General features: G+C 42.2%; 1 long non-coding RNA gene across 2 annotated transcripts; it reads left to right on the top strand.

The window, feature by feature from the left end:
- Positions 1 to 932: 932 nt before the first annotated feature.
- Positions 933 to 6,726, top strand: LOC106629346 (uncharacterized). 2 transcript variants are annotated; one of them, XR_012578932.1, is made up of 3 exons: positions 933 to 1,179; positions 1,959 to 2,058; positions 2,831 to 6,726. It is a non-coding gene; the product is annotated as an uncharacterized LOC106629346 (long non-coding RNA). The 2 variants fall into 2 exon arrangements; XR_012578931.1 differs by having other exon boundaries at positions 2,805 to 6,726.
- The last annotated feature ends 17,072 nt before the right edge of the window (positions 6,727 to 23,798 follow it).

The following is a 23,798-nucleotide window of genomic DNA, read 5'->3' as shown; positions in this document are numbered from 1 at the left end:
ACTCTGCTTAAATGGACAATAACCCCCAAGGCCGGAGGCCTGTGCACCTTGGTATACAGGGCTGATACGAAAAAGACACACAGAACAACGTGCAGTGACAACATAAACTTGATATTCACAGCAGATCTGCCTCCTGCCCTTGAGACTGGGACTAGCCCAGGAGGGAAATAACAGCTGTGGTGTGGCATCAGCAGAAGGGAATTTCCACAAAAGGTACCACCTGACCGTGCTGGGTAAGGAATGTGCAAAAGTGGAGCTGGTTTTTTTTAGACTCCTGAAGGTAGGGTTAGATTAGATATTAGGAACATATTTGGTATTATGAGGATAGTGCTACTTGGAACGCTGATTGTCCAGAGAAGCTGTCGACATCCCAGTGTTAAACGCCAGGTTGGGTGGGACTTGAAGCAACCCATTCCTGTGGAAGGTGTCCCTTTGCATGGCAAGGTGGTTGGAACTAGAGGATCTTGAAGGTCCCTTCCAACCTAAGCCATTCTGTGATTCTTGCTGGGATAAACCCATGTATTTCATTGGGAGTATCTCTGTGTCTCCTTTCTCCTTATTTCCCATCACTCTTCTCCCTTCTGCTGCTCTCTTTTTCCACTATCCAGTTAGAAATGACAGGTGTGAAGGAATTTCCCATGTACACACAGAGGATATGAATGGTTGTGAAGAGGCTCAACTGGATGGGGGAGAGTTGGGCAAAAGGGAAAAGAGAGCTGTTCTTCATCTCGTGTGTTTTGGGCCTATGTTGTGATTGGGATGGGATGGGATGGGATGGGAGGAGATGAGATGGGATGACAGCCCAGCCTCATTCTCCTCTTTTCACTGGGTTCAGTTCAGGTTCATTTTGGGCAGAGGACAAGAGCAGCCCAGCCCGGCTGTGCCAAACTAACTGCATGCCTGTCCCCTTGCTGGTGCTTTGCAGCCCCCCGAGGCTGAGCCTGTCCTGTGACGAGCAGGGCAGCCCCATGTGCGAGGCAGCGGCGGGGAAGCTGCCGGCTCAGCTCTCCTGGGCCCCAGAGGGCAGCTCCACTGCAGAGGAGAGGTGCCATGACAACGGGACAGTGACTGTTCTCAGCAAGTTCACAGCATGTAGCACCAGAGTCACCAATGTGACCACCTGCATGGTGTCCCACCCAGCTGGGAACCAGAGCCAGTCCATAGCCTGCTGTCCCTCAGGTGAGCTTCCCTTTGTGCTTTCCATGTTCAGAGCCCTGATCAGCCCTCTGTTCATGTACCAAGCAAACATGAGTGGCATTGGCAGGATTGCAACAGGAAATGTGGCAGCTGAGTTTCCAGTAAGAAATTTGTTGGGAGGGGGAAGGATAAACACAGGTACTGTCAGAACTATAAAACCCTTTGTGAAGTTGTAGGAAAGACGGATGCAGTGGATTTGCCATTGACCTCCATGGATGAATGGAAAGGTGGGATTAATTCAGAAGGTCATGACACACAAATGTGTAAATGGTACGATTACCCAGATCAATGTATTGTAATCCAGTGGTGCCATTACATGTTGCTAATTGTTTGATTACGTATGGGTTGTGACAGGAAGACTGAAAGCCAGTTTACAGCTCTCAAAGCTGGCTGGTAAGTGAAGGCTTTAGAGGCTGAAGCTTAAGATGTGACTGGGACGTTGTGTGCAGCCATATGTAATTGACTGAAATACTCATCTGGAAGAGAATGAGAGCTGAGATTTGCTGGGATGCACATGCAAAGCCTGCAGCGGTGCTGGGGCAAGAGTGGCCTTGCAGTGAAAGACAAGCTTCCTCCATCAAGGACTTGGGGGGATGTTGTTTCTTCCCAGCTGTGTGTCTGGCACTGTATTTGAGCTGTCTTAGGTCATGCTCTGAAGTACAGCACACAGAGAGTATTGTCCAGGAGATGCCATCCTGGCAGAGGCACAAGGGAAGCAGGGTCTGTGAGATGTACCTAAAAGAGCATCTGTTTCTCCTTAGGGAAGACTGGATTCTTTCTTCCCTGTGTCATCAGCCTTATCGGCCTTATGAGTCTCCTGTTCTTGCTTGCTGCTTTTGAGCTCTACATCTTCTTTAATAGGTATGTATGGGACACAATACACGCAAACCCCTTTGGCCAGTCCAGAGGAGCTTAGAAGGACTTCTGGTACTAATTAGTGGCATGCACGGTCACCTCAGTCTGTCCCAAACCCATCAGTCCCGCACGTGTTCATGGAGTTTTGTCCGAGGACTGGGACAGCTCAGTTGAGGCAGACAGGGAGGGAGGGAAGTCCACACCTGGCTTTTCCTGCTGCCATAAATCATTCAGAAGAAAAAGTACAAAGGGAATGGTTAGGGGTTTTCCACCTGATGGAGGGATCTGAATAAACATTGCCAGGCTATGAAGATTAAAGCAGCAGCAAAATACCCATCTGAGCTCAGAGCCAGTCTTTTGGCCTCTTTTTTGCTAGGCAAAGAAAGCCAGGGAAGGCAGGGTCAGTATAGAAAGGCAGGAAGTATTGCATGAGAGCTGAACAGGTCTGCTGCTGTTGTAACTGCTGGGGATTTCTGGCAGCTTGGCTGATTAGTCTGTCTAAGCTGGCCTCTGGCACAAGGTGCAGTTGCTGCCTCGAATTCCTCTGCAAACACCAGAGGCAGAACTAACTGCTGTCTTTGAGTCACAATCTAGCTCCACTCTGTGCCAGGGCTCTTGGCACTTCTCCTTTGGGTGCTGGCTGGAGCATGGCCAGCTCTTGTCATGCTCATGTGAGACCGCAGACATGAAGCCTTATGGTATTGGGTTTCTCTAACAAATAAAAGGGAGGAATTCTGTTTTTACACTCCTAGAAACCAAAACTGCATTCCACCAACAGCCTTGTCCTCACATCTATGGTGTTGGTGCCTTGTTTCCTGGGACAATGTCAAACTGGTGCAAACCAAGGCAGCTCCCACCTGCAGAGGTGTCTGGGCTTGAGCAAAGATGAGAGAAAGTGCTGTTATATATGTCAGTGATGCAGCCTGCAGCAAGAACTCAGCAAGAACCAGAGCTCTCAGAAGAAGGAAGCGAACATCTACAGTGCAGCCAGTGTAATTGTGCAGAAGCACAGCTTGCAAGCAGGATCCTCCCCAACCCTGTCAGCTCTGTCTTCCATCCTCTCTCTCTAATGCAACTACAGGTGCTGTTACCATGCATGCAAGTGTCAGTCTTTCTGTGTAAGGTCAAATCTAGCATATATGCAATTGGAAATTAGCTCATGTTGTATTAAATTAAGTAATTCCATTTCAGGTACCTTTTATTCTAGTATTTAAGTAGCATGTCTTCTAGAAAAAAAATCCAGAAAAAGTGTTTGTGTGTAGTGTGGAGGAATGACTACATGACAGAGGTCATGTAGACATTTTCTTGTTAGCTGACTCAGGGCTGGAAAAGTACCGAACCCAGCTAATCTAGTTCCTACACCTGCAAAGACATTGTAGCCTTGAAACATGGCTGTATCATGATAACAAGATGCAGTAATTAGGAAAGAGACATGAGAAAAGAGAGATGTAACTCCTGAGGTATGAGGAAGAGCTGATATTGCAGTATAACCAATAGACTGCTTAATTTACAGAATATGTATGAGCTTATTACTTATTGTGCATAAATATTTGATGCTCTTATTAATAAACGAAGCTTGCTAATTCTCCATTGAGCATCCCAAGTTTCCCCTGCGTCGTAACAGTGTAGTAATTGAGCAGCAGCTTTCCCAGGATGACCACACAGGACTAAAGATAAATTTGAACAGCTCTCATTTTTGCAATAAAAATTTTGAAGTGTTTTACCACCAGCTACAAAAACAAAAACAAAAAAAAGAGAGAATCTTTTTGAGCTTGAGCAGTTATTTTGTGATACATGAAGCACAGAAATTATTCCAATCCTGAGATCTAAGGCTCACTCTAATTTATCCCTTTGCATAATCCAGAGAGCTGCAGCCCACAGAACACAGGTCTTGAATGTTAATTTATTTAAACACATCGTACTGGTCCTGTCACAAAGGAACCCTTGAGTTTAATTGTTCATCTGATGATATACTGCCATTGCTAAACCTCTGAACTATGGAAGAATACTTGTCTAAGGCTGAGTTAGTTTGCAGGACAAGTGCAAGGAGGAGGAGAGGGCAGAGACCAGAGAAGTCTAGGCTGGAACGCGACCTAGATCTTTGTTGCTCCTTCACTGCTTCTACCCACGCCTGACCCCATGTCTCAAGCTTTGTGAGCCTCATTTCACATCTGAATCAGCTACTGAAGGAGTCAGAGCCAAACCCCTCATCCAAACATTGAAGATCAAAAAATCCTGCTTTTCAGCCTCAGCACAGTAACGTATGTAACAGTTATCCAGCGTAATGCCTCAGAGGAAATGCTGAATCCCTGCACTCCCTCTCCTGTGCAGCTTTTCTACCACGGTCCTGTTGCCTCTCACCCTTTCCTGGTGCAGCCAATATACTGCTGTAATCCCTGCCTGAGGAGGTTTTTGCAGGACACCAGCAGGATGCAGACGGTGATTCTGCTGGCTCAGCACCATGTTATTCCTCCTTTCACATTTACAGAACCAGCTCCATTCTGTCCATCTGTTAACACATGGAGCTGTTTGGTCACAGCACAGTCTGCATTCTGCAGAGCTGACACACAATGTGAATGCACCCAGAGATAAGAGCTAGAAGAATAAACAATTCAGAAGCTAAAAACAATACTGCTAATTCTTTATGGTAACCTAACTACCTGGAGGCCAGCAAGCAGAAAACCACAGGGACTTTAGCAGGTACTTGTAGCTTTCCTGGTTCTGAGTTCTCATCAGCTGCCTGCCCGCAATTCGTGCTCAGCTCCATCTCCTCTGTGCAGCAGCTGAGCAGCTCTGAGCAGCTGCCCCTGCACAGCTTGGTGCTCAGAGCTTCTCTGCTGGCGGGCTCGCCCTGGGGCTGGACCGTCCGCAGAGCCGCAGCTCTCACGGCTCTCACGGGCTGTGTTACGCACAAAGGGACCACACAGAGAGGGTCAGCTCCCTTCCCTCTCTTCGCAGGCTCCAGGGCACCTCACAGTTTCAGAGATATCAACAAAAGATGTGACCTAGGTCAGCCACAGCCATCAGTGTCCGTGGTACTCAGGACATATTCTTTGTGAGCTCTGCTTACTGGGTTTCTTTAGCTTTTCTCCAGACTGGCCAGGTCTCCAGCCCGAAGGAAAAATAGCTCATAGCTTTTGTTACAGTTTCCATTCGAATAGGTCAGGGTCTCTCTTTCCTCCATGAGGGTAAAAGAGATCAGATTCCCATACCAGAGACCACAGGGTTCTGTAACAAGCCTTTCCCCTACTCCTTGTTCTATTTACTCTCAAAGCCATCCCAAATCCTTCTGCAGGAGAGAGCATACAACAGCCTGAGCATTCTGGAGTCGGAGTTTCAGCACAGGCTCCAGGGCAACTCCCAGAGCAGACAAGAGTATCTCTCCTTCCCCTCACCGAACACTGCCCTTCTTGCCGGTGTGTTCAGTACATGATGATGACAAATTTGGTTGGAATGTGCTAGATTGAGTTTATAGACATGACTGCTGTTCAGCTGTTAATCAGCACGCAGCACACCCTGGGAGAAATTTGGCATTATGGCATTTGTCTTCCCAAGCCACTGTTATGCCTGATGGATCCCTGTTTTCCTGGAGATGGCTCAACAGCTGTCTGTTGATAGAAGGTAGTGAATGAATTCCTCGTTTTGCTTTTCTACACATGCAATGTTGTTTTACTATTAAACTGTTTTCTTCTCAACCCACAAATTTTCTCATTTTTACCCTTCAAATTCTCTGCTCAATCCCACCTGGGGAAGTAGTTAATAAGCAAGTAGCTGTCGGAGGGCTTAGTTGCTGGCCAGGGTTAAATCACAACAGCAGAAAAAAATTGCATGCGTTTTTTTGTGGTACTTGTCTTTTGTTGGTGTTGGTGTTGTTGTTGTTGGGTTTTTTTCACATATACCAGTATTAAACTATTGTCTTCCTCAAAAAAAGCCGAAACAAAATAAAACATAAAAAAACCCACAAACCCCAAACAAAAAACTATCCAAAACCCCTAATACCAACTAAAGGAAATAGGTTCCAACAAATTCAGGTTGTTGGCAAGAGTGATGCCCCTTGCTATTTCATCCATGACCCAGTGGATTGACCTGTTTGGGAGCAAGGAGCTGCCTGAGCTGAAGGTCAGGGAATTGCACACCAATTGCTTCTTAGCATTGTGGTCCCCACTGCTGTTGGACACTTGCATCAGAACCAGGCTGCTAATCAGCAGCTCAATGGAAAAATAAAAAATATTCACTGCAGGAGCTAGAGTATGATGATATTGGCCTGTGTTCTCCAAGAATTGGAAGTCTTCCAGAAGAACAGGGCCAGTCAGGGGGTTGACTTCAGATTTCCTTGTCACAAGGTCACATGGCAAGCTCACAGCAGAGAAAGTATCACAATGGCCTTTCTTCATCTGCTCTTGGAAGAAATGGGAAAAAGGAATGAAAGTCATAGGGGTTTGTTTTTGGGACAACAAGTGGCAGGAAGCAGCTTAGGAAAATGTTCATCTTTTGTTAGGAAAACAAGAAGCCCCAAATCTAGAGGTTTCCGGCTACATAGCCATGCGTGCTAGTTGCTCTTGTGTGACTTTTTGGCCTGATGTAAACTGATGATTTCTCTGCGTTTGGGCACTCATAATGAGATTTTCCTCAAAAAAAAAAAAAAAGGTAGACAAAAGATTCATTTTAATAAAATCTCATAACTGAAACTGCTCAGAGCAATGTGCATCAAACTGTGCTTTTTACTGACATGTAAAGTTGAGGACAGGAGGTTGTTCTGGAGCAGACTGCAGATCCAAGTGGCTGCTTGGGGCCCCTACCCAGTGAGACACAGGCTGAGTTACATACCTTCAACAAGGCGTACCAGATTTGGGTATCATCCAGAAAAACAAAAGCATTTTCTGGACAAAACAAGGTGCACATTTTAAGTGAGAGAAATTGTGCACTCCAGGAAATTAATACTTCTATGAGGGCCTTTTGGTGTTTCATGCATGCCCCTGCAGCGCTCTCACTAGTGATAACATGGGCTTCAGCAGTGACTGTGTAACCAAGGTAATGACTGACCTGCTCTGGGCAGCAGGGAGAGCACGCAATGATGTATGCCTTCTCCTAAAGACTTTTGGCATGATCTTCTAAGCCTTCTTATGGACAAGCTGGAAAAGTAAGGGCAAATAAGTGCACAATGACATTGATGTACAGCTGCAGAGCTGGAAATATACCCTTATGAATAATGTTGAATTTATGAATGCCTCAATTTTACTTGAACCAAAAATGCCTTAGAATTAAGTATTCAGATTCAACATTTAGAAAGACCTTTGAATCTTCCCTGAAGTCACCCAAAAATAAAAAAATGCACAACCCCCCCCAAAAAAAAAAACCCAAAATCCCACAGTTAATCAAGTGCTGTTTTGGCTTAGTTTAAACTCTCTGTCTGCCCTTAAAGATAAGTGTTGTTATTTGCCTGATTCATAAGATAGAGATTAAAGAATAGATAGCATATTTAGAACTGTTACCTTGGTTTTACATGTAACAAACAAATGAGAAAGAACATTGGCAAGTCTATGTAGTCTCATGCACCAAGATATGAATAACCAGATTAAAAAATATCTGGAGGCTTACTAATAAATGTATTCCCATGCAAATGTAAGAGAAATAGAATTTTCAGTCCACTTTTGAAGCAGACAAAGGGTTGGAGGTGAAAAGAACATAATTTCTCACCCACATTCACCCAGCTGCCTAATTGTTCTGTATGTCAACTCATGATGCAGCAGCAAAATATCGTACTCATGTAGCACTTGGCATTATGCTGGTGAATGTAGTCCTGGGTGAATTACTTTCTATGGTACAGTCATTCCTAATAATGCTCTGATGAAGTGTACAGCCTGAGACTTGAGACAAATGAAATAGCCATGTAAATATAGCATCTTGGAATTTATTTTAATTGGATCTTTGCTTTTGTTTCTTCTTCAAACCTAGACTTTACCTCACCCTTATTTGCAGAAATAAAAGAAACATATTGTAGTAGCCCTCGTGAGTGAGCTTCTGTAGGAAAACAAATATAGCACAATGGAAGCCACTCAACTGATTTGAATCAGTTGAGCTTTGCACACATTGTGAGGACACACCTCATTAACAAGTGTACTTGTTCTGAACATTTCATTCAACTTTGAGCCCAAGCAACTTGGTACGGCCAGGAGTCATCACTAGTCTGGGTCAAAATTTCCAAGTGCCGCAGAGAAGTTGCTCTGGTCCTTCCTGCTAGGGCCTGTCAGGCTGAGATTGCAGCAGTAACATCATCACTGCAGATGGGGATATCCAGCCAGAGCATGAGAGAAAAGAAAGCAGTAGCATCTCTTTTAGAAGCTTCTTTCTACAAACCCAGCTACAGGTTTTGCTTCTCTCAATGACAGCAAGGCTCAGCATCACACCCTGGAACCCACAGGATCACAAACAGACTTTGGAGCTTTGCCCATTTGCAGATACTTGATTCTCCATTCTTGAACTCTCTTGGGGGAGGAAGGAGAGCACACCTCAGACCAGGAGAAGACACTACTCCAAGTTCCAGCACAGGGTCAGGGTCAAGCAAGTGAAGGGCTATCACCAGACCTTCTAATAAAGCTGTTTCCCCTGCAGTTTCTTTTCTCCTACAGACACCATTTGCCTCAGCTGCAGGTCATTCCAGTGCAGGCCCAGCCACAGATGGTCAAAATAACAATGTCCCTTGTTAATTCTTTCTGCATAGTCTTTCCCTGTGGTTTGTGTACACTGCCACATTCTGACTAATTACTGACTGTAAAATAATGCACATGTGCTATGCAATGTTTGGGCCTTTTCTTACTGCTTCTGACTGCCTGATTTTCAAATCTTTAATAATGTGCATTTAACATATAACTTTCTTTGCTATTTTTTCCTATCATCATCTTGATGTAGTATGTAGTATGTTCACACTAATGGTGCAAAGTGAACAAAGAGTAGGTGGAGCTTCTTGTGAGAAAACAAGCCATTGCTTCTAACTTTCCATTACCGAAAGAGAGATCAGTAAGTTTCAAATCTTCCCCTGCCACAGATTGCTTATTTGCAAGGGAGAAAATCTGTGACCACAGGTTCTTTTAAGTTTTACTTAATGTATCTGTCCATCAGGGGATTATGAGAAATCCACCCCCATATTTTCAGTGTGTCAGCTCTCCAGAGGGCTCTGTTCTATTTATCCTACTTTAGCAATATCTTGCTGGGTAAGCACCTCTTAATCTTCAGCATGTTTACTCTCACAATAGCCTTTCTAACATGCATAGGATTATAGTTAGAAAACTACATGCAATTACCTGCTCAATAGAAAACAGGAAGTCTGAAATCTAAAACAAGGCTGAGCTTAGGTTAGGCTACAGAGTGTGGCATCTTGATCCAGGGACCCTTTCCTTTCATGCAGTGGGCCTAATGGAAGTTATAGAAGTGGCTTCAGGACCTTTTGCTTAGTGAAATGTATCACTTTGGAAAGGGATTAGATTAAAAAGGAGAGCCTAAAAAGCTTTATTCCAGAAAAGAATGTCCTGAAACATGAGCAGGAGAAAAACCCTTTTAGTCTGGTAAAATTATACAATGTTTTTTTCACAAACAGGCTTTAGGCAAGCCTGTGAAGACTCATGAGTGAGTGCTTGTAGATAGGATGGGAACAATCAACTCTTAAGATTGTGCAAGAGTTCCCGTTATAAAAGTCTCAGTTTATCATATTATCAAATGCTATGAGTCTGGGCTGGAATTTACTGTGGTAAATATCTGCCTCAGCCTGATATTTTTTTGTTTACTTTTTCATTTAGATTAACATTTTTCTCACACTAGAAAGTGTGGATAATATTTCATCTGAAAACCTGAAGCAGTGACATATTTGAGATTTGGTGGTAAATGTTTTGTAGTCTTTGCCTTTCTATTAGCCCTGAGTTCTCATAAAGGCCTGGCCAGAATTAATCAGGGGATAAAGACTTCATAACTGTACAATTCTTATATGCAGTGCACTATTCACTGAATCTTTCTTCCCAAAGAGGACGGTCCTGTATGTTCCTTTCTTCCCAAAGGAACATCCAGAGAATGAAAGCACAGGTATAGTCCAGTGCTGCTATAAGATTTTATACTCAGATACGTGAGTGTAGACCCAGATCCTAGGAGTCTTGGGAAAAGCAATTATATAATTTTGAAACAGAAAGATTACTAGAGACAGGAAGATATCTGTATAAATTGAAATTCAAGCTAATCCTAAGCTTTTAAGTAGGAGCAAAATAAAAACAAAGGGCTAGGCATGCCATTTCCAAAAAGGGAAATGGAGAAAGACTGACACAGCCTTTGGTGAGTAACAGGGCAGAGAACAAGACTCATTGCATTTCCCAAGTCAGGGGGATTTAGGATTGCTAGATTTGTCATGAGCCTCTAGGGTTCAGAGGAAAAGTCCCATAGGAATATCTCAAGAAGAAACCTATAACCATGACCATCAAACCAAATCCCAAATAGTCATGAAGAGCAGGAAGGAAACTGAGGAAGAGTGACAAGCAAGTGTCACTCTTGTCACAACATTTAGTCCATATGCCCCATGAAGAATGATCTTGCTTTAGGAACTTGCTTATGAATTTTTTCCTTGTAGATCACATAAGCCTGAAAGAGAAGTCTGTGTGCCAGAAAGATGAAAAAGATGAAGAGCTGTGAAAAAACAAAGTCTAACTTTACCTGCCCTGTGTGGGTCAGTAGCTGTCTTGAGAGCCTGTGGCGCTGAGATCCTTGGCTTCCACTTTACAGAGATATTCCATGTAGAGACCCTTTTCTCAAAAAATGGGTCAAAGCCAGCAGAGCCAGTGGTTGAAGCGGAAAGTCATGAGCCAGATTTTCTTTCTGTTTTTTGCCTCTAGCTGTGTCAACACCATGACCAGTGGCAACTACTTCTAGCTGGCCCCTTCTAGCCATTGATGAGAAAGAACAATGCACAGTTTCATTACTGGAATTACATGTGTCCATGTGAAAACCTTAATTTCATTAAGTATTTTGGATCTCACTCACTCTCTGGGAGGCCTCAAATCTGCCAATGAGTGCACCTCCAGAAGGGAAACACTGCAAGGATGCTTTTTCTACAGAAAAATTATATGTTTGTTCTTGCTTCTGGAATATAAATGAATCTAATTGTTCTTTGGAAACACGCAGATGCTGCGGATAGGTTTATTTCCATTTTATTTTGTCCTGTATCACTGAGCCACCTGAAGTTGCAACCAGCCTTGGGAATTTTCACAGAAGCCATAATATGTCTGCATTGGATAAAAACCTCTTTGTTTTGTTTTTCTTTTTGCATGCCTTGACATACCAAGCTCTCTTCTTATGACCAGAAGAATGACCACATTGATGACTACGTACAGCAAGAGACAGAGATAAACCTGTTGTGGTCTGATTTTGGAGGTTTTGACATTCCCTGTGCCCCAGACATTTCTTATGCTTTTCCCCCTCACAACCACTCTGTCGTCAGCAGTACATCTGAAGAGCACAGGCAAAAGTAAGATTTCCACCTAATACAATTGGTAGGTTGACTGTTAGCTAAAAGAAGCTTTTGCACAGACCCATCTGTGTTTTATTAAATTATAAACATACTAAGAGGCACCAGCTAGGCATGCAGGCTTATATGTGTGCCTGTGTTGGCACTAGAGTTTCTAAGCAATGTAAACTGTTTTTAAAAAAGTGGGTTTTTGAAAGTTTCTTGAAAAAAAGACAGTGTGGTGTGTAAATCAGACATCAGAGCAAAAAGAACATTTTTCTTTTGCACTGAGAAGTAGCACAGTCAGTACTTCACAAAACTAGATTGGGGTTGCTATTAGTTCTTTGTGGTAATGCAACTGCGTGACTGAAAGCCACAAAGAATCCTGTAGCAGAAAGCTACACTGCCCTGAATATATTTTTAAATTAACATGAAGATCAAATCTGCAGTGAAAGTGGTCTTGCTGCAGCAAAAAGGTGTTTGATTATTATAAATGGGAATGCTGATCATGTATCTAAGCAACTAACTCTCTACCATTGGGATAAGTCATGTGATTGTTTTAGTATTTTAGAGATGGGGAGCAAAGAATGCAAATCTAGGATATCCTGTCAGGCCTGCCAATAACTGCCAGAAGTGGCAGGAGCAAATTACAATAATAGAGGGGTCTTTCCAGCACAGCTTCTCACATAGGCAAGTATTCAATGGATAAATAGGCCTGACAAGTGCTCCAAGCTCCCCCAGGCTGTGTGATTTTGCTTCTGATGATGCTGAATTTTCCAGAGATAGACAGTATGCACTAGAACAGGCATGTGGAAGAGGATTGGTATTAGTTGCCAAGCTTGAGGAGAATGTGTCAAGTGTCCATGGCCTCTGATCCATGCCTTAGGTTCTCTTGAAGTATCTGGGAGGCCTTCAGTTTCAGGACACTGGCTCAGAACTCCACTCTTGCTAATGCCTGAGTACCAGTTCACTGCAAAATCATCAACACCATAAACATAAGAAACCACATATTGTTGCCATTTTGTAGAAGGACTGGAGAGAAGCTGTGTAATTTTCACATTTTCAGTCCTAAAGAAAGAATACGTTTTTTCCATGAGCTCAGAATAAGAAAACTCTCTCTGATATGAAACACAGACAAGAAGAAACAGCTACTCCATTTGAGCTTTGCTGTGGGGTTTATCAGCCACAAATCAGCCCCATAACAGAGGCAAGGAAGAGAAGGTACAGGAAGCCCAGCTCTGCAAAATGACACAGGGTGGAAGCTGCCCAGCTTCAAGGACCTAATAATCCACCAGAACAATGGGGTTGTCATGGCACAGAAGTGAAGAGAGAGCCATGACTCTGGATGTTGAAGATGTACTGCACAACAGGAATCTGGCACAAGCCAGCTGTATGGAAGACCTGTGTGAGACAGAGACAAGATCAAGCCTGAATATGAAGTGCAAAAGCTGCTTGTGCCTTGTATGAGAGGAGCACAAGTGCAATGGGCAAATCAGACTATTCTTTGGAACTGCTCTTCCAGAGATAAACATGCTCCAGGATAATTGGATGATATGACAGAAAAGGCTGACTAGAGATCTAAGTTCTCTGGAATTTAACTGTCTTCAGCCTTGAAATCTCATCCAGATCCATAATTCTAACAGCCAATGGAAACTTTTGTCCTAATCGTATCAGTGATTTAGATAGTTTTTTTCCCTTTAGAAATAAAAGGAACTGATGAAGAGCTAATGTCATAAGAATGCAGCCACCATCCTTTATTGCACTATCAGTGAAGATTTTAGCTACCATTAAAGGGGTTTTTATAGTGCCTAGCTTGGCAAAACAGCCATAAGGCTATGAAGTATCTATCAAGGTCTGCAGACACCCATATATCTCCTTCATCTGTATTTCTCTCAGTAATGAGACTGCAAACACAGTAACACTACTGGAGTAAGATTTAGCTCCTGTTTACAACAGAATAAAAGGTCAGAATTTCAGCTACAGGAATATCTGCTGTAAAAGTGAGCTAATAACAAATTTGAGTTTGATTTTTTTAAATTCCTATTTGTAGGATCATAAAATGGGCTATGTGTCACTCATGGCTACCACTGAGCAGGACATCCTTGGTTCAGAGGGCTGCATTTAAAGTGCACACAGTGCTAGGGCTTCATATAGACTTTGTCAGCATCCAGACTTTTATTCACAATCAAACTTGGATTTGGCTTCAGTTGGATTATTCTTTGGATAATAATCAGCCTGGAGAGAGCCCTACTTATCTCTGTGCAAAAGAATTTAAAAATCTACAAGCTCTAGCCTGACAAACAGTGCAAAAGATCTGGCTGGGATGATCTCAGAGATTTGGAACTTTCTGGTGTTAAGTCCTCAGGATAAGATTGCAAATGCTCACAATGCACCTGGTGGAACAATACAAAAATTATGGTGCCTGCCTAATCTTCTCTTACTGCTGTCTTTCAATAGCAGGCTTGTTGGCCCTTGCTTATTTTTGCTGCAGCTGGTATTTCAACTCATGCATATGAACTTTTTCCTATTAAGTGATTTGCTTAATATCTTTACATCAGAAGTTTATCTTACATTGAGTCAAGTAAAGTTTATTCATTTCATGTGTTGCTTGATAATGCCATCTAAACAGAACATGTTAAGAGACAGGGTAAGCACAAGCAACCCTCTGAACAAGTGAGTCTCAGCCCATTACACCAGGAAAAACATTGAATTATCAAACTCCTTCCTATATGTACCTTATCACAATAAAAACTCTTCCTGTGTTCTGGCCCATTTATTGAGAGGCAACTACAAATTCAATGTTTTATTTGAAAACAATGATTTAAATTACAGCTATCAAGTACATCAGAGACAACGTTCCCCTGATTCAATTCTGCTTGTTTCAGATCTTTGCCATAGGGTTGAAGCATGAGTTCTTACAATGCTTAAATTCTTAAGTCTTAAGACTTAATGTGAAAAGAATTCTCATTAATTTCTATTTTGTCACTTTTCTTATTCTCAAATATACAGAAGAATAAACTTACTTTAAAAAGATGAATCTTCACAGGAGTCTAAATAGAGGTGATTGTTAGTATGGATTTAAAAAATCTAATTAAAATTTTCAATTTAAATACTTTAAGACAAACCTGCATATAATGATGACCAATTATTATGCCATATCTATTCAAGCAATTACATTAGGTAAAAATCATATGGTGGTACATTCTTTCTCTTAAAGTTTCACAAAAAGTAGACCTTCAAAAATATTTTATTACCACATAACCTTCACCACATTCTACTCCTTTGAGCAAATAAAATTTTCGGCTCTGGGCTGAAAAAAGTATTTTATTTCCATTTCATTTTAATGTATATTTGAAGCATTACAGCATCATCTGGAATGACCACAAGGTGGTGATGAAAGGGTAACTGGAATAGGTTTTTTAATCTGCTAAAATCAACCTCAAGTCAAATGTTTGTTTTCCCAGCTACTTGGTCTTATGCACTGAACAAAGAGGAAAATAAGGATTATCAGACAACATGTTTTGAAACAGCTGTGAAAGAGACATTTTGGATCTCAGTGGATTCTGGCAATACCCAGGGGCTAGAATAGAGGGAAAAGGCTGGTTTTCTCCTCTAGAACAAACAAAAGACTCATCTCTCAGATCCTGCTGCTACAATAGCTGAAAAGTAGGATAGGATGGAAACAGATGCAATGGGGAAACTCTGCAATATAGATGATTACTTTTAAAGTAATTTCTGGTCTTTCAGTATTTCTGGTGAAACAGGAGCTTGTGACACATTTCTCAGCAGATATATCAAGCAAGGAGAAAAGGCAGCTGGTAAATATACAGATTCCTTCTCACAGATTATACAGGTGGTCAACTTCATCAGGTTAAAAGTCCAATGTAACAAATATTAATTATTTCAGCGGCCTGGGCCAGGTATTTTTAAGACAGTTTCATGATTTGAGTTCTCAGATATTTTTTTTTTTACTCAAGACAGTACCTGTAAAAAGATTTGATGCATTTGTAGGGTACAGAGCCTGGGCTGAACTCCATGTTGCAAGTGTTCTCCAGTGACTTTGTTCTGATCCTTCTGGACTTAAGTTTAGATCTTTGATCCTCAAAGAAATCAAATACTAATATGTGCCAAAAAACCTCTATGGTTTCACGGCATTAACTATCTATGCCATTTCATATACAGTCATTCTTTTTTCTAGATGGTATTACTGAACCAAATCTTGTCAGGGAAAAGTTGGGAAGCTTGAGCTGGTCTGGGTAATGAAGTAAATGTATGTATCCCAACATACCCTGAAAGCAAGCAGAATATTTAATCACAGAAGATTTAATTATCTGTTCAGACATTATTTGGATCACAATAATATATTGAAAAGGGGATCTGGGGATCCATGATCCATGATCCATGATCCATGATCCAAGCTGCCATGCTCTTGCTGCCTACTCACTGAAAGCCATGCAAAACTCATTAGTAAGCTACTATTGGTATTTATAGCTTATCAGGGTAAACAGTAAGTTCCCTTTATAATCAAATGGCACAGGGTTCAGAAAGGCAGCCCAAACTGGGAAGCTTAAAATGCTTCACTCAGTACCACACTTGTCTCATCAAAATTAATGTTGCAGCATTTCCTGGATTTTAGTGCTGTTTCATTCTACTTTCAGCATTTTTTTTATTTCAAAGAGTAGATACAGCAGTTTCTAAAGAAAGAACAGAGCAGCATGAGGAAGCACATCCCCAAATTACAATTTTTGACCTTCTGACTCACTGTCTTTTTCTTCTTGCTATTCAGACAAGTTTGCCAAGTGCTAGGGTGTTGAAAATGTCAAGTGCCATCACTCGTATTCACCAGTATCTAGTTTAAAAATTCAGACCTGATTAAAACATAAAACCCCAAATTTATTATCACTACCAGTGTTGTACCATCATGTTCTTTTCTTCACCCAAAATGTTGTCAGTATTGCCAAGTTCCCAAATAAAGTGATATTAGGAATTTTGCTCCAGATGGAGCCATATGGTTCTGAGAGCTCATGTTTTAGCCATTGTTGTTACAATGAGCAAAACCCAAGCCAATGCATTTCTTTGGCAATGATATGAGTAGTGGACAGCAAGCTGAGAAATTATTTTTCAGTTTTCAGGGATATCCAGGCTCTATTTTCCAGATCATAGAAATGGCATATACCACCAGTGTGTGCCAGATAGGTCTTGTTTGCTCTGCTGTAGCAAGCAGGGCTGATTTCTTGTTGTATGTTACTATCAGAAATAAAGAACTGCTGGGTTAGCAAGTCTGCTTACATGGGAGAAGCCCATGGGTTCTCAATTTCCAATTTATGTGTCCCCATCATAGCACAGGCATTGTAGTTATGGAATATATGTAGCCTTGGGAGTGGAGCTTCTCTGAGACAAAAATAATGTTTATAATTCACATTAAAAAGTAAAAGTGACAGAATGAGCCTGTACAGAAATTGGAAGAGAGACCTTTACCTCTGGACTATCTGGAACCCCCCAGATCAAGCCTACTTTCCTCAGAAGGTATCAAGAACAGCACCATGAAATCAGGAAGTTCCATTCTGCACATTAAAATAATTGAGACTATCAAGAAAAATCAAGACTTGATGAATAAATTGACCTTTCTGGAGTTATACCAGAGATTCTTTTGGATTTGCACATCTTAATTAAACCAACATTTAATTAACTATTGAACACTGAACACTGAACTATTTTATGCCTAACACAGCTGTTATGGACTAGTCTCAACTCATCTCATACCAATTCAAGGCAGGAAAAGGAAGTAATTTTACATTAGCACATAAATGTGCTGTGTACATCCTTATCACCAGATATTGTTGAAACAAGAAAAAAAGCAAGCCTGCATAAAACATTAATAATGAATTATGGTAAACATGAGAAATTAGAACAATGCAGACACAGTACTGAAAGAGATACTAAGCTTTATGTATTGTCCTTTAAACCAATGCCTAACTTTTGAAGATTAGAAAATGTCTTGCACCTTTGAATGATCTGATGCTGCACTTGAATTTCTTCTATAGAAATAAAAATGTCCACTCTACTAGAGTCATCTGCTCTCACCCTTACTGCAAAATAAGACAGAAATAACTGTCCAAACATGCAAAATCAGGCAGAAGAATGAATCTTCTGCTTCTGTCTACATGTGTAGCACCTGTTGCAGAAAATGAAATAATAACATCTACACCCTGCAAACATCTCCATCCACCAGTTTCTTTCCACTAACTTCCATTGACTTATGGCAGAAAAAAAATTTCCCACAGATTTCTCATGTTTTCTTAGTCTGGGTACTTGAAATAATGGAGGATAGATCACACACAACCTTGATATTCTGTGCAGCCACAGTGGGAATAAGAGACACAGCACAGCATTGAGAGCAGTGCCAAGGTTAGTCCCAAACTTGCTGAGCTAGCAGGCTTCCAGGCCACATCATTGGTGTGCTGCAAAGGGTTTTCAAATGCAAAACTTCCTGCTTCATATCCTTAGCTTGCCTATTGTGGGAGATTGCTAGGGAGCATCTCCCCTGGAAAAAAAAATTGTCCCACTCTTTGTTATCAAGTGAAGATATCCTGTCCATCTCTCAAGTATCTAAGGAATCAGAGAAGTGAAACATCTTCCTGTTGTTCAAGTAGAACCTTAAAAATTCCACATTTCTTTTCAGCCTCCTGACCAAAGATAAGAGGGGCAGACTCCAGTGCTTTGGGCATCCAGAAGTGAGGGGAGTTAGGCTTCATCTGGACATTCCTGCCCCTTTCCTCTCATGAAACATGTGTCAGTTCATCCGGTCCTCTGAGCCACTTCCTCCTCACTTTTCAGTCAGCTGCTCTCAGAGCACTTTTGCAAGCAAGCCCAGTCTTCCTTGCACAATCTGAAGTTGTGCTCAAGGGGAACCTTGCTGGGATGCAGGCTACAACATAACCACAGCATGTCACAAAATAAAACTCCTAGGCATTTTGACCTGCTCTGGAGCCTGGGGAGGTGAACATTTTAATGCTGATTTCAAAAGAGCCACAGCATTTCACCCCAGCAGGAGCTGTGGGCCTTTGCTGTGTGTCAGTGACCCTGAACTGGCTCCAGGAAAGCTGACAGGCTTCGATTGCACTGGGTGGACTCTTTCATTCCCACCAGGCAGCACAGAGTTGCACACAGAGGTTTCTGTGCCCTGGCTGTGTGCAGTGCTGTGCTGACTTCCCTGCACAGCTTCTGTGTCTGAAGCCAGCTCAAAGGCAGCCCAGGGAGCTCTGCTCTGTCAGCATATGCACAGCACCAATCTGGCCTGCAGAAGCTGTTAGGACAGGACTCCCAGAAATGATGGGAAGTGGAATTTCAGACTAGGCTGCAGGGAGGCCTTTAGTCCTTTTATTACTACAATCAACCTCAGCAGTACTTTGAAACGTTAGTAATATTTTATTTACCTACACATGTGTATAAAGGGTTCCCAGCAGCTCTGAATTCAAAGTCAGGTCCCCTGGTTTCAGTCTTGTTATTTAATGTAAGCTTCCCTGAACAGAGAAGGACTCTGGGAATGTGGGCTTCACCTCAGCCTTACCTACCCTCCAGTAGGAGTTGTGTAAAAGGAAATTTATTCTCATCAGGACTTTCAGGTGCGTGGGTGTTTCTAGGAATAAGCAACACCCAACCACAGAACAACCAGGAAGAGGCTTTATAAGCATATTGTGCCACTTTGCTCCCACAAAGGTCATAAACTATATCTTCATAGCCAGCCTGCTGCATGATGCCATTCTGCTAGGGGACTTGCCATGTGGTGGGATCCGTGAGCTAGGAAATGACCACTGCACTCTGGCCTTCACAGCATGGTGAACACAAAAGCTCAGATTACAGAGTCTGCAATTGCAAACATTCAGGCAATCAAATCTGAGGCTGACCTGTCAATTATGTTCCAGGTAGACTGGATGAACTCGGTTAGAGTCAAGAAATGGAATAGCTGGAGGAACATCAAAGTGCATCAGTTAAGTAGATAGAGAAGTTTTGCATCTGCCTGCACAAAAGAAAGATGGTATGGATACTTTCATTTTCTCTTTCACATACCTCCATATGCAAAATTAAAGTATTTGTTACAGAATATGCAAATAAAACTACTGAAATTCTTTTCCCATCATTGTAACAAGATCTTGGTTCTAAGACAGGTCATCAAAAGGTAGGAAATTCACTGACAAGTGTGACAGACACTGCAGTCTCTGAAATAATTAAATTGGTTTTAATGCCCTATATCTTGAACAAGGTTTTTGCATACTGTAATCCAGCCTCAATTTTACCTTCTTGCCAAATTGCTGGACAAAACAATTGTTGGGGTGAGCACTTTGTGTCTGAAACAGATCTGTCAGTACACAGAGAATCATGATCCTTTCCCAGAACCACTTCCAGCTTCAGAGATTTACTAATTTATTTGCAGACCATCAAGCTATCTGAATCTTTAGGATTCTCAGCTGACATAGAAAGAGACAGCAGGGAGAATTCTCACATGAAGAAAGTCATGGAACCTTCATGAGAAGTCAACAAAACCAGGTCAGCTTACGTTTGTACCAGATGGGGTTCCAGCACTCTGATATCCATGTCATCATTGGAAACTCAGTTCCTGGAGCAAATTTTATTTCTGTCTGCATTTGGTTAAAAGTTAAAAACCAGCATTACCGTTCTTGCACTTCTTGTTGAATTTGTTATTAACATGGAATCTGCTGCCAGCAAGGACTTTAAGCTGAGTAAAACCACTTCAAACAGAGCAGATCACAGAGACTGCCAAATAATATCTGATGACATTTACGATAATTAACATGAAATGGCACGGCAATAACCCACACTGAAAACCACAGGCAGAGCCTAGATCTGTGCTCTTAGAACTCAGAAGACAGGGAAAGTTCAGTCTCCAGGTAGGTTGTGAAGGTTCTTCATAGCACCTTGAACAAATGACGCTCGAGTTTCTCTTCTGCTGTGTGGAAACGGGCACTTACTCAAAGCATATCTTTAGTTGCACTTGTTGGCAATGTCTTCATCCTCAACTGTGTGTCAGCTTCAGCTATCCAAGCCTCTCCACTTTTCTTCCTTTTCATTAAATGCACACTGTTTCTAATTAATGCAGCCAGCAAATCTTGACAACTTTCATTCCTCTACATGCACTATTTCTTGTCTAGGTCATCCTCTGTCCCACTCTCTCCTTTCTCAGACCAGATGTGGCAATCTGGTAAAGCCCCCACTGACTGGAAAAACAGAAACATACTCCCTCCCATCTTTTAAAAAGAAAATAATGAAGACTCAGGGACACTACAGGCTCAGTCTTATCCTCTGTGCCTGACAAGATCATGGAGCAGGTCTGCCTGGAAATTATACCAAGGCGCATGAAAAGTAAGGAAATGATTTGCAACAGCCAGCATGGCTTCACTGGCAGATCCGAGGGCCTTCCATGGTGGGTGAAGGCATTGGTGGATGAAGAAAGAGTAACCAATGTAATCTACTTGGCCTTGTACAAGCAAAGAACATGACACTGTCCCACACAACATCCCCATCTCTGAAGTGCAGAGGCCCAGCCCACACCACAGTGGAGAAGGATTTGGATGGATGGTCACACTCCGTGCAGCCCCTGGCTCAATATCCCGGTGGAAAACAGCATTGAGTGCCATTCCTCAGGGGCTGGGGCTGGGACAGAGGCAGTTTAACACTTTTGTTGGCTACATGGGCAGTGGGACTGGGCTCACCCTCAGTGAGTTTGCCCACAACACGAAGCTGTGAGGTGCAGTCAGCATGCTGGAGGGAAGGGATGCCATCCAGAGGGACCTGGACAGGCCTGAGGGCTGGGCCTGCACAGGCCTCATGAAGTTCAACAAGGCCAAGCACCTGGACCAGGGCAATCCCAAGCACAAACACAGGCTGGGTGGAGAATGAATCAATAGCAGGTCTGAGGAGAAAGACTTGGGGATGTTGGGAGATGAGAAGCAACATCCTCTTGCAGCCCAGAAAGTCAAACATATCCTTTTGCACACCACCAGGATGTGCTTGGCTTTCTGGGCTGCATCCAAAGCAGTGTAGCCAGCAGGGCAAGCAAGGTGATTCTCCCCCTCTGCCCTACTCTGGTGAGACCCCACCTGGAGTTCTGCACCTAGATCTGGGGCCCACTACATAGGAAGGATGTGAACCTGATGGACAGAACCCAGAGAAGGGCCACCAAGATGATCAGAGGGCTGCAACACCTGGACTATAAAGGCAGACTGAGGAGAGTTGGGGTTGTTCAGCCTGGAGAAGAGAAGGCTCCAGGGAGACTTCAGAGCAGCCTTCCTAATGGCAATCTGCTAGAGAGCTGGAGAGGGACCTTATGGGCCTTACAGGGGCATGTAGTAACAGGACAAGGGGGAATAGCTTTAAACTGAAAGAGGGTACGTTTGGGTTAGATATGAGGAAGAGATTCTGTTCTATGAGGGTAGTGAGACACTGGAACAGGTTGCCCAGGGAAGCTGTGGATGCCCCATCCCTTGAAGTGTCATGGCCTGGCTGTTTGGGACTTTGAGCAACTTGACCTAGGGAAAGATGTCCCTGCCTATGACAGGAGGGTTGGAAATCGATGATCTTTAGGGTCCCTTCCAACCCAAATAAATCTAGGTTCCTTTGAATTCTATGTCATGGGATCCTGACTCTCAATATATAACTTGAAGAAAAGTCTGCTATGATTACTCATCAATTCTTGTGGTAAACTTGTTTTCTCTCATGACCTTCTACAGACTTCTCATATCTCACTTCCCAAATTCTGCTGCCCTCAACCAGAAAGCTGCTTCCAAAGTATCTTAATGACATCTTAAATTATTCTTCTCTACCTAAAGTATATAGCTGTCTCATTTCTGGTTCTGAATGAATTTCTATAGTAAAGATCTTCCATGATGATAACTTCAAGTTGGACTTTTCTTATTTAGAAGAGAGTTTGCTCTCTTCCAAAATCTCCTCTATCCTGTTGCATCTCTTATTATTTTGCTTTATGCAGCAATCCAGTACACTGCAAGTCTGCACATTTTCTATGTCTTAATATCCTCCTGTCTTTGCATCAGATTTGGGCACCACTTCTTTTACATTTGAGGCCTGACACTGCTTACATTTTGCCTATTTATCTCTTCAGTCTTCTTATCTTTACTTACATAAACATATCATCCTCTCCATACTCTTGTCTAAAGCAAAGCGATGGTATCTGTTCACATGCATTACTAATTCCACAGTCAATGGTAAATACTCAGAAAATAAACCAGTGTTACTGTGAATAGCACACTGAAAACCTCAGAACAGTCAAGAGGAGTGTCAAAATCCTATATTGAATGTTAAAAATCAAGTGGATAAAAATATACAGACCACCCTCCCACAAGAAGCAGTAGTCAATGAGATGTTCCTGGGACAGAGATCATCCATCTGAATTTGTGTTTTGCATTATTTTCTTTATAGGATCATTATCAGTCTTTCTTTTACTTCTTTAAATAAGACTTTAATTCACACTCCTCTGTTCCAGTGAACATCTATGCAGACCATTTTGAAACACCAGTCTGATCAAACAAAACCAGAACACCAGACTGCATTCATCAGAACAGTTTAAACACATTGTGCAGTTCATTTCCTGTCAACTTTAATCTGTTTTCTATCTTTTCCTCCTATGTCTCTGTCCTCACTGCTAATTATTCTGACTTGGAGCTTTAATAGCTGAGGCCTTTTCTCTACCACTGACCACAGAATTGTGCTGGGGAAATGCTGTGGCTTAGGAAAGGAGAGGGACCCTGGAGTTTAAAATTATTGGATCAGTGAGGAAGTGGAGAAACTGATACAATATTATTTTAAAACAACCCACACAAGAGTATTGTGAAAAAAAACAACCCCCAAACATATTTTTCAGTGAAAGATGTGGGCGACATTCAATTTCTGGTGACAAGTATTTAACACAGACTTTTCATTCTGAAACGGCTTCACCCTTCCCCTCTGAACAAGGGCAAGTGTCTTCTTCATTCTGATTGCAAGAGTAAGTATTACCTGTCCTTATCCACAATACTTGTTTTTTCCATTTTTTAAATTCATAAACAAGGAAAAGAGAAAAACAATTTAAGGCAAAGCTAAATGAAATTCATCACTTCTCTTTAAAATGCTGATTTAACCTCATATTTTTGAGGTAGCTTTTCCTCAAAGGGCACCCCAGTTTCTTATTCAAAGACAGTATTTTCCCGTGGAAATTTTCAGTAAAATTAGTGTTGTCCGTAGCAGAGTGAGC

The sequence above is a fragment of the Zonotrichia albicollis genome, chromosome 2 (genome assembly GCF_047830755.1).
Source record: "Zonotrichia albicollis isolate bZonAlb1 chromosome 2, bZonAlb1.hap1, whole genome shotgun sequence".
In the NCBI taxonomy this organism is placed as follows: Eukaryota; Metazoa; Chordata; class Aves; order Passeriformes; family Passerellidae; genus Zonotrichia; species Zonotrichia albicollis.
The sequence above is the reverse complement of the archived record's forward strand: the minus strand, read 5'-3'. Positions and strand labels throughout refer to the sequence as shown.